Source organism: Hyperolius riggenbachi, chromosome 7 (assembly GCF_040937935.1).
Source record: "Hyperolius riggenbachi isolate aHypRig1 chromosome 7, aHypRig1.pri, whole genome shotgun sequence".
NCBI classification, from domain to species: Eukaryota; Metazoa; Chordata; class Amphibia; order Anura; family Hyperoliidae; genus Hyperolius; species Hyperolius riggenbachi.
The window spans coordinates 452186-469687 of record NC_090652.1 but is presented as its reverse complement, the minus strand read 5'-3'; the positions used below and the strand labels follow the sequence as shown (position 1 = coordinate 469687).

The 17502-nt window shown below is 44.9% G+C and overlaps 1 protein-coding gene across 1 annotated transcript in view; it reads left to right on the top strand.

The window, feature by feature from the left end:
- The window catches only part of RHBDL1 (rhomboid like 1), a 217438-nt gene that overhangs the window by 53402 nt on the left and 146534 nt on the right, over nucleotides 1–17502 (top strand). The window lies entirely within an intron of this gene.

The following is a 17502-nucleotide window of genomic DNA, read 5'->3' as shown; positions in this document are numbered from 1 at the left end:
GCCAGGAGGACAGAGCATATGTTATTAATGCCGGGAGGATAGAGCATATGTTAGTAATGCCGGGAGGACAGAGCATATGTTATTAATGCCGGGAGGACAGAGCATATGTTATTAATGCCGGGAGGATAGAGCATATGTTAGTAATGCCAGGAGGACAGAGCATATGTTAGTAATGTCGGGAGGACAGAGCATACGTTAGTAATGCCAGGAGGACAGAGCATATGTTAGTAATGCCGGGAGGACAGAGCATATGTTAGTAATGCCGGGAGGATAGAGCATATGTTAGTAATGCCGGGAGGATAGAGCATATGTTAGAAATGCCGGGAGGACAGAGCATATGTTAGTAATGCCGGGACGATAGAGCATATGTTAGTAATGCCAGGAGGATAGAGCATATGTTAGTAATGCCGGGAGGATAGAGCATATGTTAGTAATGCCAGGAGGATAGAACATATGTTAGTAATGCCGGGAGGATAGAGCATATGTTAGCAATGCCAGAAGGACAGAGCATATGTTAGTAATGCCGGGAGGATTGAGCATATGTTAGTAATGCCGGGAGGATAGAGCATATGTTAGTAATGCCAGGAGGATAGAGCATATGTTAGTAATGCCGGGAGGACAGAGCATATGTTAGTAATGCCGGGAGGATAGAGCATATGTTAGTAATGCCGGGAGGATAGAGCATATGTTAGTAATGCCGGGAGGACAGAGCATATGTTAGTAATGCCGGGAGGACAGAGCATATGTTAGTAATGCCGGGAGGACAGAGCATATGTTAGTAATACCGGGAGGGTAAAGCATATGTTAGTAATGCCAGGAGGATAGAGCATATGTTAGTAATGCTGGGAGGATAGAGCATATTTTAGTAATGCCAGGAGGATAGAGCATATGTTAGTAATGCCGGGAGGACAGAGCATATGATAGTAATGCCGGGAGGACAGAGCATATGTTAGTAATGCCGGGAGAATAGAGCATATGTTAGTAATGCCAGGAGGATAGAGCATATGATAGTAATGCCGGGAGGGTAGAGCATATGTTAGTAATGCCAGGACGATAGACCATATGTTAGTAATGCCAGGAGGATAGAGCATATGATAGTAATGCCGGGAGGACAGAGCATATGTTAGTAATGCCAGGAGGATAGAGCATATGATAGTAATGCCGGGAGGATAGAGCATATGTTAGTAATGCCGGGAGGATAGAGCATATGTTAGTAATGCCGGGAGGATAGAGCATATGTTAGTAATGCCGGGAGGATAGAGCATATGTAAGTAATGCCGGGAGGATAGAGCATATGTTAGTAATGCCGGGAGGATTGAGCATATGTTAGTAATGCCGGGAGGATAGAGCATATGTTAGTAATGCCGGGAGGACAGAGCATATGTTAGTAATGCCGGGAGGACAGAGCATATGTTAGTAATGCCAGGAGGATAGAGCATATGTTAGTAATGCCGGGAGGACAGAGCACATGTTAGTAATGCCAGGAGGATAGAGCATATGTTAGTAATGCCGGAAGGATAGAGCATATGTTAGTAATGTCGGGAGGACAGAGCATATGTTAGTAATACCGGGAGGGTAAAGCATATGTTAGTAATGCCGGGAGGACAGAGCATATGTTAGTAATGTCGGGAGGACAGAGCATATGTTAGTAATACCGGGAGGGTAAAGCATATGTTAGTAATGCCAGGAGGATAGAGCATATGTTAGTAATGCTGGGAGGATAGAGCATATGTTAGTAATGCCAGGAGGATAGAGCATATGATAGTAATGCCGGGAGGACAGAGCATATGTTAGTAATGCCGGGAGAATAGAGCATATGTTAGTAATGCCAGGAGGATAGAGCATATGATAGTAATGCCGGGAGGGTAGAGCATATGTTAGTAATGCCAGGAGGATAGACCATATGTTAGTAATGCCAGGAGGATAGAGCATATGATAGTAATGCCGGGAGGACAGAGCATATGTTAGTAATGCCAGGAGGATAGAGCATATGATAGTAATGCCGGGAGGATAGAGCATATGTTAGTAATGCCGGGAGGATAGAGCATATGTTAGTAATGCCAGGAGGATAGAGCATATGTTAGTAATGCCGGGAGGATAGAGCATATGTTAGTAATATCGGGAGGATAGAGCATATGTTAGTAATGTCGGGAGGACAGAGCATATGTTAGTAATGTCGGGAGGACAGAGCATATGTTAGTAATGTCGGGAGGACAGAGCATATGTTAGTAATGCCGGGAGGATAGAGCATATGTTAGTAATCCCGGGAGGATAGAGCATATGTTAGTAATGCCGGGAGGATAGAGCATATGTTAGTAATGCCGGGAGGATAGACCATATGATAGTAATGCCGGGAGGATAGAGCATATGTTAGTAATGCCGGGAGGACAGAGCATATGTTAGTAATGCCAGAAGGATAGAGCATATGATAGTAATGCCGGGAGGATAGAGCATATGTTAGTAATGCCGGGAGGATAGAGCATATGTTAGTAATGCCGGGAGAACAGAGCATATGTTAGTAATGCCGGGAGGACAGAGCATATGTAAGTAATGCCAGGAGGACAGAGCATATGTTAGTAATGCCGGGAGGATAGAGCATATGTTAGTAATGTCGGGAGAATAGAGCATATGTTATTAATGCCGGGAGGATAGAGCATATGTTAGTAATGGCCGGAGGATAGAGCATATGTTAGTAATGCCGGGAGGATAGAGCATATGTTAGTAATGCCGGGAGGATAGAGCATGTGTTAGTAATGTCGGGAGGATAGAGCATATGTTAGTAATGCCGGGAGGCTAGAGCATATGTTAGTAATGCCGGGAGGACAGAGCATATGTTAGTAATGCCGGGAGGATAGAGCATATGTTAGTAATGCCGGGAGGATAGAGCATATGTTAGTAATGTCGGGAGGACAGAGCATATGTTAGTAATGCCGGGAGGGTAAAGCATATGTTAGTAATGCCCGGAGGACAGAGCATATGTTAGTAATGTCGGGAGGACAGAGCATATGTTAGTAATGCCAGGAGGATAGACCATATGTTAGTAAGGCCGGGAGGATAGCGCATATGTTAGTAATGCCGGGAGGATAGAGCATATGTTAGTAATGCCAGGAGGATAGAGCATATGATAGTAATGCCGGGAGGGTAGAGCATATGTTAGTAATGCCAGGAGGATAGACCATATGTTAGTAATGCCGGGAGGATAGAGCATATGTTAGTAATGCCAGGAGGATAGAGCATATGATAGTAATGCCGGGAGGACAGAGCATATGTTATTAATGCCGGGAGGAAGGAGCACATGTTAGTAATGCCGGGAGGATAGAGCATATGTTAGTAATGCCGGGAGGATAGAGCATATGTTAGTAATGCCGGGAGGATAGAGCATATGTTAGTAATGCCGGGAGGATAGAGCATATGTTAGTAATGCCGGGAGGATAGAGCATATGTTAGTAATGCCGGGAGGATAGAGCATATGTTAGTAATGCCGGGAGGATAGAGCATATGTTAGTAATGCCGGGAGGGTAGAGCATATGTGAGTAATGCCGGGAGGAGAGAGCATATGTTAGTAATGCCGGGAGGACAGAGCATATGTTAGTAATGCCAGGAGGATAGAGCATATGATAGTAATGTCAGGAGTATAGAGTATATGTTAGTAATGCCGGGACGATAGAGCATATGTTAGTAATGCCGGGAGGACAGAGCATATGATAGTAATGCCGGGAGGACAGAGCATATGTTAGTAATGCCAGGAGGATAGAGCATATGTTAGTAATGCCGGGAGGATAGAGCATATGTTAGTAATGCCGGGAGGACAGAGCATATGTTAGTAATGCCGGGAGGATAGAGCATATGTTAGTAATGCCGGGAGGACAGAGCATATGTTAGTAATGCCGGGAGGATAGAGCATATGTTAGTAATGCCGGGAGGATAGAGCATATGTTAGTAATGCCGGGAGGATAGAGCATATGTTAGTAATGCCGGGAGGATAGAGCATATGTTAGTAATGCCGGGAGGACAGAGCATATGTTAGTAATGTCGGGAGGACAGAGCATATGTTAGTAATGCCGGGAGGATAGAGCATATGTTAGTAATGCCGGGAGGACAGAGCATATGTTAGTAATGCCGGGAGGATAGAGCACATGTTAGTAATGCCGGGAGGATAGAGCATATTATAGTAATGCCGGGAGGGTAGAGCATATGTTAGTAATGCCAGGAGGATAGAGCATATGTTAGTAATGCCGGGAGAACAGAGCATATGTTAGTAATGCCGGGAGGACAGAGCATATGTAAGTAATGCCAGGAGGACAGAGCATATGTTAGTAATGCCGGGAGGATAGAGCATATGTTAGTAATGTCGGGAGAATAGAGCATATGTTATTAATGCCGGGAGGATAGAGCATATGTTAGTAATGGCCGGAGGATAGAGCATATGTTAGTAATGCCGGGAGGATAGAGCATATGTTAGTAATGCCGGGAGGATAGAGCATGTGTTAGTAATGTCGGGAGGATAGAGCATATGTTAGTAATGCCGGGAGGCTAGAGCATATGTTAGTAATGCCGGGAGGACAGAGCATATGTTAGTAATGCCGGGAGGATAGAGCATATGTTAGTAATGCCGGGAGGATAGAGCATATGTTAGTAATGTCGGGAGGACAGAGCATATGTTAGTAATGCCGGGAGGGTAAAGCATATGTTAGTAATGCCCGGAGGACAGAGCATATGTTAGTAATGTCGGGAGGACAGAGCATATGTTAGTAATGCCAGGAGGATAGACCATATGTTAGTAAGGCCGGGAGGATAGCGCATATGTTAGTAATGCCGGGAGGATAGAGCATATGTTAGTAATGCCAGGAGGATAGAGCATATGATAGTAATGCCGGGAGAGTAGAGCATATGCTAGTAATGCCAGGAGGATAGACCATATGTTAGTAATGCCGGGAGGATAGAGCATATGTTAGTAATGCCAGGAGGATAGAGCATATGATAGTAATGCCGGGAGGACAGAGCATATGTTATTAATGCCGGGAGGAAGGAGCACATGTTAGTAATGCCGGGAGGATAGAGCATATGTTAGTAATGCCGGGAGGATAGAGCATATGTTAGTAATGCCGGGAGGATAGAGCATATGTTAGTAATGCCGGGAGGATAGAGCATATGTTAGTAATGCCGGGAGGATAGAGCATATGTTAGTAATGCCGGGAGGATAGAGCATATGTTAGTAATGCCGGGAGGATAGAGCATATGTTAGTAATGCCGGGAGGATAGAGCATATGTTAGTAATGCCGGGAGGATAGAGCATATGTTAGTAATGCCGGGAGGGTAGAGCATATGTTAGTAATGCCGGGAGGATAGAGCATATGTTAGTAATGCCGGGAGGATAGAGCATATGTGAGTAATGCCGGGAGGAGAGAGCATATGTTAGTAATGCCGGGAGGACAGAGCATATGTTAGTAATGCCAGGAGGATAGAGCATATGATAGTAATGTCAGGAGTATAGAGTATATGTTAGTAATGCCAGGAGGATAGAGCATATGTTAGTAATGCCGGGAGGATAGAGCATATGTTAGTAATGCCGGGAGGACAGAGCATATGTTAGTAATGCCGGGAGGATAGAGCATATGTTAGTAATGCCGGGAGGATAGAGCATATGTTAGTAATGCCGGGAGGATAGAGCATATGTTAGTAATGCCGGGAGGACAGAGCATATGTTAGTAATGCCGGGAGGATAGAGCATATGTTAGTAATGCCGGGAGGATAGAGCATATGTTAGTAATGCCGGGAGGATAGAGCATATGTTAGTAATGCCGGGAGGACAGAGCATATGTTAGTAATGTCGGGAGGACAGAGCATATGTTAGTAATGCCGGGAGGATAGAGCATATGTTAGTAATGCCGGGAGGACAGAGCATATGTTAGTAATGCCGGGAGGATAGAGCACATGTTAGTAATGCCGGGAGGATAGAGCATATTATAGTAATGCCGGGAGGGTAGAGCATATGTTAGTAATGCCAGGAGGATAGACCATATGATAGTAATGCCGGGAGGATAGAGCATATGTTAGTAATGCCGGGAGGATAGAGCATATGTTAGTAATGCCGGGAGGACAGAGCATATGTTAGTAATGTCGGGAGGACAGAGCATATGTTAGTAATGCCGGGAGGATAGAGCATATGTTAGTAATGCCGGGAGGATAGAGCATATGTTAGTAATGCCGGGAGGATAGAGCATATGTTAGTAATGCCAGGAGGATAGAGCATATGTTAGTAATGTCGGGAGGACAGAGCACATGTTAGTAATGCCAGGAGGATAGAGCATATGTTAGTAATGCCGGGAGGATAGAGCATATGTTAGTAATGCCAGGAGGATAGAGCATATGATAGTAATGCCGGGAGGGTAGAGCATATGTTAGTAATGCCAGGAGGATAGAGCATATGTTAGTAATGCCGGGAGGACAGAGCATATGTTAGTAATGCCGGGAGGATAGAGCACATGTTAGTAATGCCGGGAGGATAGAGCATATTATAGTAATGCCGGGAGGGTAGAGCATATGTTAGTAATGCCAGGAGGATAGACCATATGATAGTAATGCCGGGAGGATAGAGCATATGTTAGTAATGCCAGGAGGATAGACCATATGTTAGTAATGCCGGGAGGATAGCGCATATGTTAGTAATGCCAGGAGGATAGACCATATGTTAGTAATGCCGGGAGGATAGCGCATATGTTAGTAATGCCGGGAGGATAGAGCATATGTTAGTAATGCCGGGAGGATAGAGCATATGTTAGTAATGCCGGGAGGATAGAGCATATGTTAGTAATGCCGGGAGGATAGAGCACATGTTAGTAATGCCAGGAGGATAGAGCATATTATAGTAATGCCGGGAGGGTAGAGCATATGTTAGTAATGCCGGGAGGGTAGAGCATATGTTAGTAATGCCGGGAGGATAGAGCATATGTTAGTAATGCCGGGAGGACAGAGCATATGTTAGTAATGCCGGGAGGATAGAGCATATGTTAGTAATGCCGGGAGGACAGAGCATATGTTAGTAATGCCGGGAGGATAGAGCATATGTTAGTAATGCCGGGAGGATAGAGCATATGTTAGTAATGCCGGGAGGATAGAGCATATGTTAGTAATGCCGGGAGGATAGAGCATATGTTAGTAATGCCGGGAGGACAGAGCATATGTTAGTAATGTCAGGAGGATAGAGCATATGTTAGTAATGCCAGGAGGATAGAGCATATGTTAGTAATGTCGGGAGGACAGAGCACATGTTAGTAATGCCAGGAGGATAGAGCATATGTTAGTAATGCCGGGAGGATAGAGCATATGTTAGTAATGCCAGGAGGATAGAGCATATGATAGTAATGCCGGGAGGGTAGAGCATATGTTAGTAATGCCAGGAGGATAGAGCATATGTTAGTAATGCCGGGAGGATAGCGCATATGTTAGTAATGCCGGGAGGACAGAGCATATGTTAGTAATGCCGGGAGGATAGAGCACATGTTAGTAATGCCGGGAGGATAGAGCATATTATAGTAATGCCGGGAGGGTAGAGCATATGTTAGTAATGCCAGGAGGATAGACCATATGATAGTAATGCCGGGAGGATAGAGCATATGTTAGTAATGCCAGGAGGATAGACCATATGTTAGTAATGCCGGGAGGATAGCGCATATGTTAGTAATGCCAGGAGGATAGACCATATGTTAGTAATGCCGGGAGGATAGCGCATATGTTAGTAATGCCGGGAGGATAGAGCACATGTTAGTAATGCCGGGAGGATAGAGCATATGTTAGTAATGCCAGGAGGATAGAGCATATTATAGTAATGCCGGGAGGGTAGAGCATATGTTAGTAATGCCAGGAGGATAGACCATATGTTAGTAATGCCGGGAGGATAGAGCACATGTTAGTAATGCCGGGAGGATAGAGCACATGTTAGTAATGCCGGGAGAATAGAGCATATGTTAGTAATGTCAGGAGTATAGAGTATATGTTAGTAATGCCCGGAGGACAGAGCATATGTTAGTAATGCCGGGAGGACAGAGCATATGATAGTAATGCCAGGAGGATAGAGCATATGTTAGTAATGCCGGGAGGATAGAGCATATGATAGTAATGCCGGGAGGATAGAGCATATGTTAGTAATGCCCGGAGGACAGAGCATATGTTAGTAATGCCGGGAGGATAGACCATATGTTAGTCATGCCGGGAGGACAGAGCATATGATAGTAATGCCGGGAGGACAGAGCATATGTTAGTAATGCCAGGAGGATAGAGCATATGTTAGTAATGCCGGGAGGATAGAGCATATGATAGTAATGCCGGGAGGATAGAGCATATGTTAGTAATGCCCGGAGGACAGAGCATATGTTAGTAATGCCGGGAGGACAGAGCATATGATAGTAATGTCGGGAGGACAGAGCATATGTTAGTAATGCCGGGAGGATAGAGCATATGATAGTAATGCCGGGAGGACAGAGCATATGATAGTAATGCCGGGAGGATAGAGCATATGTTAGTAATGCCGGGAGGATAGAGCATATGATAGTAATGCCGGGAGGATAGAGCACATGTTAGTAATGCCAGGAGGATAGAGCATATGTTAGTAATGCCGGGAGGATAGAGCATATGTTAGTAATGCCGGGAGGATAGAGCATATGTTAGTAATGCCGGGAGGACAGAGCATATGTTAGTAATGTCAGGAGGATAGAGCATATGTTAGTAATGCCAGGAGGATAGAGCATATGTTAGTAATGTCGGGAGGACAGAGCACATGTTAGTAATGCCAGGAGGATAGAGCATATGTTAGTAATGCCGGGAGGATAGAGCATATGTTAGTAATGCCAGGAGGATAGAGCATATGATAGTAATGCCGGGAGGGTAGAGCATATGTTAGTAATGCCAGGAGGATAGAGCATATGTTAGTAATGCCGGGAGGATAGCGCATATGTTAGTAATGCCAGGAGGATAGAGCATATGTTAGTAATGCCGGGAGGATAGCGCATATGTTAGTAATGCCGGGAGGATAGAGCATATGTTAGTAATGCCGGGAGGGTAGAGCATATGTTAGTAATGCCAGGAGGATAGACCATATGTTAGTAATGCCCGTAGGATAGAGCACATGTTAGTAATGCCGGGAGGATAGAGCACATGTTAGTAATGCCGGGAGAATAGAGCATATGTTAGTAATGTCAGGAGTATAGAGTATATGTTAGTAATGCCCGGAGGACAGAGCATATGTTAGTAATGCCGGGAGGACAGAGCATATGTTAGTAATGCCGGGAGGATAGAGCATATGATAGTAATGCCGGGAGGATAGAGCACATGTTAGTAATGCCAGGAGGATAGAGCATATGTTAGTAATGCCGGGAGGATAGAGCATATGTTAGTAATGCCGGGAGAATAGAGCATATGTTAGTAATGCCGGGAGGATAGAGCATATGTTAGTAATGCCGGGAGGATAGAGCATATGTTAGTAATGCCGGGAGGATAGAGCATATGATAGTAATGCCAGGAGGATAGAGCATATGTTAGTCATGCCAGGAGGACAGAGCATATGTTAGTAATGCCGGGAGGACAGAGCACATGTTAGTAATGCCAGGAGGATAGAGCATATGTTAGTAATGCCGGGAGGATAGAGCATATGTTAGTAATGCCGGGAGGATAGAGCATATGTTAGCAATGCCAGGAGGATAGAGCATATGTTAGTAATGCCAGGAGGATAGAGCATATGTTAGTAATGCCGGGAGGACAGAGCATATGTTAGTAATGCCGGGAGGACAGAGCATATGTTAGTAATGCCGGGAGGATAGAGCATATGTTAGTAATGCCAGGAGGATAGAGCATATGATAGTAATGCCGGGAGGACAGAGCATATGTTAGTAATGCCGGGAGGATAGAGCATATGATAGTAATGCCGGGAGGATAGAGCACATGTTAGTAATGCCGGGAGAATAGAGCATATGTTAGTAATGCCAGGAGGATAGAGCATATGTTAGTAATGCCGGGAGGATAGAGCATATGTTAGTAATGCCGGGAGGATAGAGCATATGTTAGTAATGTCGGGAGGATAGAGCATATGATAGTAATGCCGGGAGGATAGAGCATATATTAGTAGTGCCGGGACGACAGAGCATATGTTAGTAATGCCGGGAGGAGAGAGCATATGTTAGTAATGCCGGGAGGACAGAGCATATGTTAGTAATGCCGGGAGGATAGAGCATATGTTAGTAATATCGGGAGGATAGAGCATATGTTAGTAATGCCAGAAGGATAGAGCATATGTTAGTAATGCCGGGAGGATAGAGCATATGTTAGTAATGCCGGGAGGAGAGAGCATATGTTAGTAATGCCGGGACGACAGAGCATATGTTAGTAATGCCGGGAGGACAGAGCATATGTTAGTAATGGCGGGAGGATAGAGCATATGTTAGTAATATCGGGAGGATAGAGCATATGTTAGTAATGCCAGAAGGATAGAGCATATGTTAGTAATGCCGGGAGGATAGAGCATATGTTAGTAATGCCGGGAGGAGAGAGCATATGTTAGTAATGCCGGGAGGACAGAGCATATGTTAGTAATGCCGGGAGGACAGAGCACATGTTAGTAATGCCGGGAGGACAGAGCATATGTTATTAATGCCGGGAGGACAGAGCATATGTTAGTAATGCCGGGAGGATAGAGCATATGTTAGTAATGCCGGGAGGATAGAGCATATGTTAGTAATGCCGGGAGGATAGAGCATATGTTAGTAATGCCGGGAGGATAGAGCATATGTTAGTAATGCCGGGAGGATAGAGCATATGTTAGTAATGCCGGGAGGATAGAGCATATGTTAGTAATGCCGGGAGGACAGAGCATATGTTATTAATGCCGGGAGGACAGAGCATATGTTAGTAATGCCGGGAGGATAGAGCATATGTTAGTAATGCAGGGAGGATAGAGCATATGTTAGTAATGCCGGGAGGATAGAGCATATGTTAGTAATGCCGGGAGGATAGAGCATATGTTAGTAATGCCGGGAGGATAGAGCATATGTTAGTAATGCCGGGAGGATAGAGCACATGTTAGTAGTGCCGGGAGGACAGAGCATATGTTAGTAATGCCGGGAGGACAGAGCATATGTTAGTAATGCCGGGAGGACAGAGCATATGTTATTAATGCCGGGAGGATAGAGCATATGTTAGTAATGCAGGGAGGATAGAGCATATGTTAGTAATGCCGGGAGGACAGAGCATATGTTAGTAATGCCGGGAGGATAGAGCATATGTTAGTAATGCCGGGAGGATAGAGCATATGTTAGTAATGCCGGGAGGATAGAGCATATGTTAGTAATGCCGGGAGGATAGAGCACATGTTAGTAGTGCCGGGAGGACAGAGCATATGTTAGTAATGCCGGGAGGATAGAGCATATGTTAGTAATGCCAGGAGGATAGAGCATATGTTAGTAATGCCGGGAGGATAGAGCATATGTTAGTAATGCCAGGAGGATAGAGCATATGATAGTAATGTCGGGAGGACAGAGCATATGTTAGTAATGCCGGGAGGACAGAGCATATGTTAGTAATGCCGGGAGGATAGGGCACATGTTAGTAATGCCGGGAGGACAGAGCATATGTTAGTAATGCCGGGAGGATAGCACATATGTTAGTAATGTCGGGAGGACAGAGCATATGTTAGTAATGCCGGGAGGGTAGAGCATATGTTAGTAATGCCAGGAGGATAGAGCATATGTTAGTAATGCCGGGAGGATAGAGCATATGTTAGTAATGCCGGGAGGATAGAGCATATGTTAGTAATGTCGGGAGGATAGAGCATATGTTAGTAATGCCGGGAGGATAGAGCATATGTTAGTAATGCCGGGAGGATAGAGCATATGTTAGTAATGCCGGGAGGATAGAGCATATGTTAGTAATGCCGGGAGGATAGAGCATATGATAGTAATGCCGGGAGGATAGAGCATATGTTAGTAATGCCGGGAGGATAGAGCATATGTTAGTAATGCCGGGAGGATAGAGCATATGTTAGTAATGCCGGGAGGACAGAGCATATGTTAGTAATGCCGGGAGGGTAAAGCATATGTTAGTAATGCCGGGAGGACAGAGCATATGTTAGTAATGCCGGGAGGACAGAGCATATGTTAGTAATGCCGGGAGGACAGAGCATATGTTAGTAATGCCGGGAGGATAGAGCATATGTTAGTAATGCCGGGAGGACAGAGCATATGTTAGTAATGCCGGGAGGACAGAGCATATGATAGTAATGCCAGAAGGATAGAGCATATGATAGTAATGCCGGGAGGATAGAGCATATGTTAGTAATGCCGGGAGGATAGAGCATATGTTAGTAATGCCGGGAGGATAGACCATATGTTAGTAATGCCGGGAGGATAGAGCATATGTTAGTAATGCCAGGAGGATAGAGCATATGTTAGTAATGCCGGGAGGATAGAGCATATGTTAGTAATGCCGGGAGGATAGAGCATATGTTAGTAATGTCGGGAGGATAGAGCATATGTTAGTAATGCCGGGAGGATAGAGCATATGTTAGTAATGCCGGGAGGATAGAGCATATGTTAGTAATGCCAGGAGGACAGAGCATATGTTAGTAATGCCGGGAGGATAGAGCATATGTTAGTAATGTCGGGAGGATAGAGCATATGTTAGTAATGCCGGGAGGATAGAGCATATGTTAGTAATGCCGGGAGGATAGAGCATATGTTAGTAATGCCGGGAGGATAGAGCATATGTTAGTAATGCCGGGAGGATAGAGCATATGATAGTAATGCCGGGAGGATAGAGCATATGTTAGCAATGCCAGAAGGATAGAGCATATGTTAGTAATGCCAGGAGGATAGAGCATATGATAGTAATGCCGGGAGGATAGAGCATATGTTAGCAATGCCAGAAGGATAGAGCATATGTTAGTAATGCCGGGAGGATAGAGCATATGTTAGTAATGCCGGGAGGATAGAGCATATGTTAGTAATGCCGGGAGGACAGAGCATATGTTAGTAATGCCGGGAGGGTAAAGCATATGTTAGTAATGCCGGGAGGATAGAGCATATGTTAGTAATGCCGGGAGGACAGAGCATATGTTAGTAATGCCGGGAGGATAGAGCATATGTTAGTAATGCCGGGAGGATAGAGCATATGTTAGTAATGCCGGGAGGACAGAGCATATGTTAGTAATGCCGGGAGGACAGAGCATATGATAGTAATGCCAGAAGGATAGAGCATATGATAGTAATGCCGGGAGGATAGAGCATATGTTAGTAATGCCGGGAGGATAGAGCATATGTTAGTAATGCCGGGAGGATAGACCATATGTTAGTAATGCCGGGAGGATAGAGCATATGTTAGTAATGCCAGGAGGATAGAGCATATGTTAGTAATGCCGGGAGGATAGAGCATATGTTAGTAATGCCGGGAGGATAGAGTATATGTTCGTAATGAGCATATGATAGTAATGCCGGGAGGATAGAGCATATGTTAGTAATGCCGGGAGGATAGAGCATATGTTAGTAATGCCGGGAGGATAGACCATATGTTAGTAATGCCGGGAGGATAGAGCATATGTTAGTAATGCCAGGAGGATAGAGCATATGTTAGTAATGCCGGGAGGATAGAGCATATGTTAGTAATGCCGGGAGGATAGAGTATATGTTCGTAATGCCAGGAGGATAGAGCATATGTTAGTAATGCCGGGAGGATAGAGCATATGTTAGTAATGCCGGGAGGACAGAGCATATGTTAGTAAGGCCGGGAGGATAGAGCATATGTTAGTAATGCCGGGAGGATAGAGCATATGTTAGTAATGCCGGGAGGGTAGAGCATATGTTAGTAATGCCGGGAGGATAGAGCATATGTTAGTAATGCCGGGAGGATAGAGCATATGTTAGTAATGCCGGGAGGACAGAGCATATGTTAATAATGCCGGGAGGAGAGAGCATATGTTAGTAATGCCGGGAGGAGAGAGCATATGTTAGTAATGCCGGGAGGACAGAGCATATGTTAGTAATGCCAGGAGGATAGAGCATATGATAGTAATGGCCTGGAGGATAGAGCATATGTTAGTAATGCCGGGAGGACAGAGCATATGTTAGTAATGCCGGGAGGATAGAGCATATGTTAGTAATGCCGGGAGGATAGAGCATACGTTAGTCATGCCGGGAGGACAGAGCATATGTTAGTAATGTCGGGAGGACAGAGCATATGTTAATAATGCCGGGAGAACAGAGCATATGTTAGTAATGCCGGGAGGATAGAGCATATGTTAGTAATGCCGGGAGGACAGAGCATATGTTAATAATGCCGGGAGGAGAGAGCATATGTTAGTAATGCCGGGAGGAGAGAGCATATGTTAGTAATGCCGGGAGGACAGAGCATATGTTAGTAATGCCAGGAGGATAGAGCATATGATAGTAATGGCCTGGAGGATAGAGCATATGTTAGTAATGCCGGGAGGACAGAGCATATGTTAGTAATGCCGGGAGGATAGAGCATATGTTAGTAATGCCGGGAGGATAGAGCATACGTTAGTCATGCCGGGAGGACAGAGCATATGTTAGTAATGTCGGGAGGACAGAGCATATGTTAATAATGCCGGGAGGAGAGAGCATATGTTAGTAATGCCGGGAGGAGAGAGCATATGTTAGTAATGCCGGGAGGACAGAGCATATGTTAGTAATGCCAGGAGGATAGAGCATATGATAGTAATGGCCGGGAGGATAGAGCATATGTTAGTAATGCCGGGAGGATAGAGCATATGTTAGTAATGCCGGGAGGATAGAGCATATGTTAGTAATGCCAGGAGGATAGAGCATATGTTAGTAATGCCAGGAGGATAGAGCATATGATAGTAATGGCCGGGAGGATAGAGCATATGTTAGTAATGCCCGGAGGACAGAGCATATGTTAGTAATGCCGGGAGGATAGAGCATATGTTAGTAGTGCCGGGAGGACAGAGCATATGTTAGTAATGCCGGGAGGACAGAGCATATGTTAGTAATGCCGGGAGGACAGAGCATATGTTAGTAATGCCGGGAGGATAGAGCATATGATAGTAATGGCCGGGAGGATAGAGCATATGTTAGTAATGCCAGGAGGATAGAGCATATGATAGTAATGCCGGGAGGACAGAGCATATGTTAGTAATGCCGGGAGGATAGAGCATATGTTAGTAATGCCGGGAGGTTGGAGCATATGTTAGTAATGCCGGGAGAATAGAGCATATGTTAGTAATGCCAGGAGGATAGAGCATATGATAGTAATGGCCGGGAGGATAGAGCATATGTTAGTAATGCCAGGAGGATAGAGCATATGATAGTAATGCCGGGAGGACAGAGCATATGTTAGTAATGCCGGGAGGATAAAGCATATGTTAGTAATGCCAGGAGGATAGAGCATATGTTAGTAATGCCGGGAGAATAGAGCATATGTTAGTAATGCCGGGAGGACAGAGCATATGTTAGTAATGCCGGGAGGATAGAGCATATGATAGTAATGGCCGGGAGGATAGAGCATATGTTAGTAATGCCAGGAGGATAGAGCATATGATAGTAATGCCGGGAGGACAGAGCATATGTTAGTAATGCCGGGAGGATAGAGCATATGTTAGTAATGCCGGGAGGTTGGAGCATATGTTAGTAATGCCGGGAGAATAGAGCATATGTTAGTAATGCCGGGAGGATAGAGCATATGTTAGTAATGCCGGGAGGATAGAGCATATGTTAGTAATGCCGGGAGGATAGAGCATATGATAGTAATGCCGGGAGGATAGAGCATATGATAGTCATGCCAGGAGGATAGAGCATATGTTAGTAATGCCGGGAGGACAGAGCATATGTTAGTAATGCCGGGAGGATAGAGCATATGTTAGTAATGCCGGGAGGATAGAGCATATGTTAGCAATGCCAGAAGGATAGAGCATATGATAGTAATGCCGGGAGGATAGAGCATATGTTAGTAATGCCAGAAGGATAGAGCATATGTTAGTAATGCCGGGAGGACAGAGCATATGTTAGTAATGCCGGGAGGACAGAGCATATGTTAGTAATGCCGGGAGGATAGAGCATATGTTAGTAATGCCGGGAGGATAGAGCATATGTTAGTAATGCCGGGAGGATAGAGCATATGTTAGTAATGCCGGGAGGATAGAGCATATGTTAGTAATGCCGGGAGGATAGAGCATATGATAGTAATGCCGGGAGGATAGAGCATATGATAGTCATGCCAGGAGGATAGAGCATATGTTAGTAATGCCGGGAGGACAGAGCATATGTTAGTAATGCCGGGAGGATAGAGCATATGTTAGTAATGCCGGGAGGATAGAGCATATGTTAGCAATGCCAGAAGGATAGAGCATATGATAGTAATGCCGGGAGGATAGAGCATATGTTAGTAATGCCAGAAGGATAGAGCATATGTTAGTAATGCCGGGAGGACAGAGCATATGTTAGTAATGCCAGGAGGATAGAGCATATGATAGTAATGCCGGGAGGATAGAGCATATGTTAGTAATGCCGGGAGGATAGAGCATATGTTAGTAATGCCGGGAGGATAGAGCATATGTTAGTAATGCCGGGGGGACAGAGCATATGTTAGTAATGCCGGGAGAATAGAGCATATGTTAGTAATGCCGGGAGGACAGAGCATATGTTAGTAATGCCGGGAGGATAGAGCATATGTTAGTAATGCCGGGAGGATAGAGCATATGTTAGTAATGCCAGGAGGATAGAGCATATGTTAGTAATGCTGGGAGGATAGAGCATATGTTAGTAATGCCGGGAGGACAGAGCATATGTTAGTAATGCCAGGAGGATAGAGCATATGTTAGTAATGCCAGGAGGATAGAGCATATGTTAGTAATGCCAGGAGGATAGAGCATATGTTAGTAATGCCGGGAGGATAGAGCATATGTTAGTAATGCCGGGAGGATAGAGCATATGTTAGTAATGCCGGGAGGATAGAGCATATGTTAGTAATGCCGGGAGGATAGAGCATATGATAGTAATGCCGGGAGGATAGAGCATATGTTAGTAATGCCGGGAGGATAGAGCATATGTTAGTAATGCCGGGAGGATAGAGCATATGTTAGTAATGCCAGGAGGATAGAGCATATGTTAGTAATGCCGGGAGGATAGAGCATATGTTAGTAATGCCAGGAGGATAGAGCATATGTTAGTAATGCCGGGAGGATAGAGCATATGTTAGTAATGCCGGGAGGATAGAGCATATGTTAGTAATGCCAGGAGGATAGAGCATATGTTAGTAATGCCAGGAGGATAGAGCATATGTTAGTAATGCCGGGAGGATAGAGCATATGTTAGTAATGCCGGGAGGATAGAGCATATGTTAGTAATGCCAGGAGGATAGAACATATGTTAGTAATGCCGGGAGGATAGAGCATATGTTAGCAATGCCAGAAGGACAGAGCATATGTTAGTAATGCCGGGAGGATAGAGCATATGTTAGTAATGCCAGGAGGATAGAGCATAT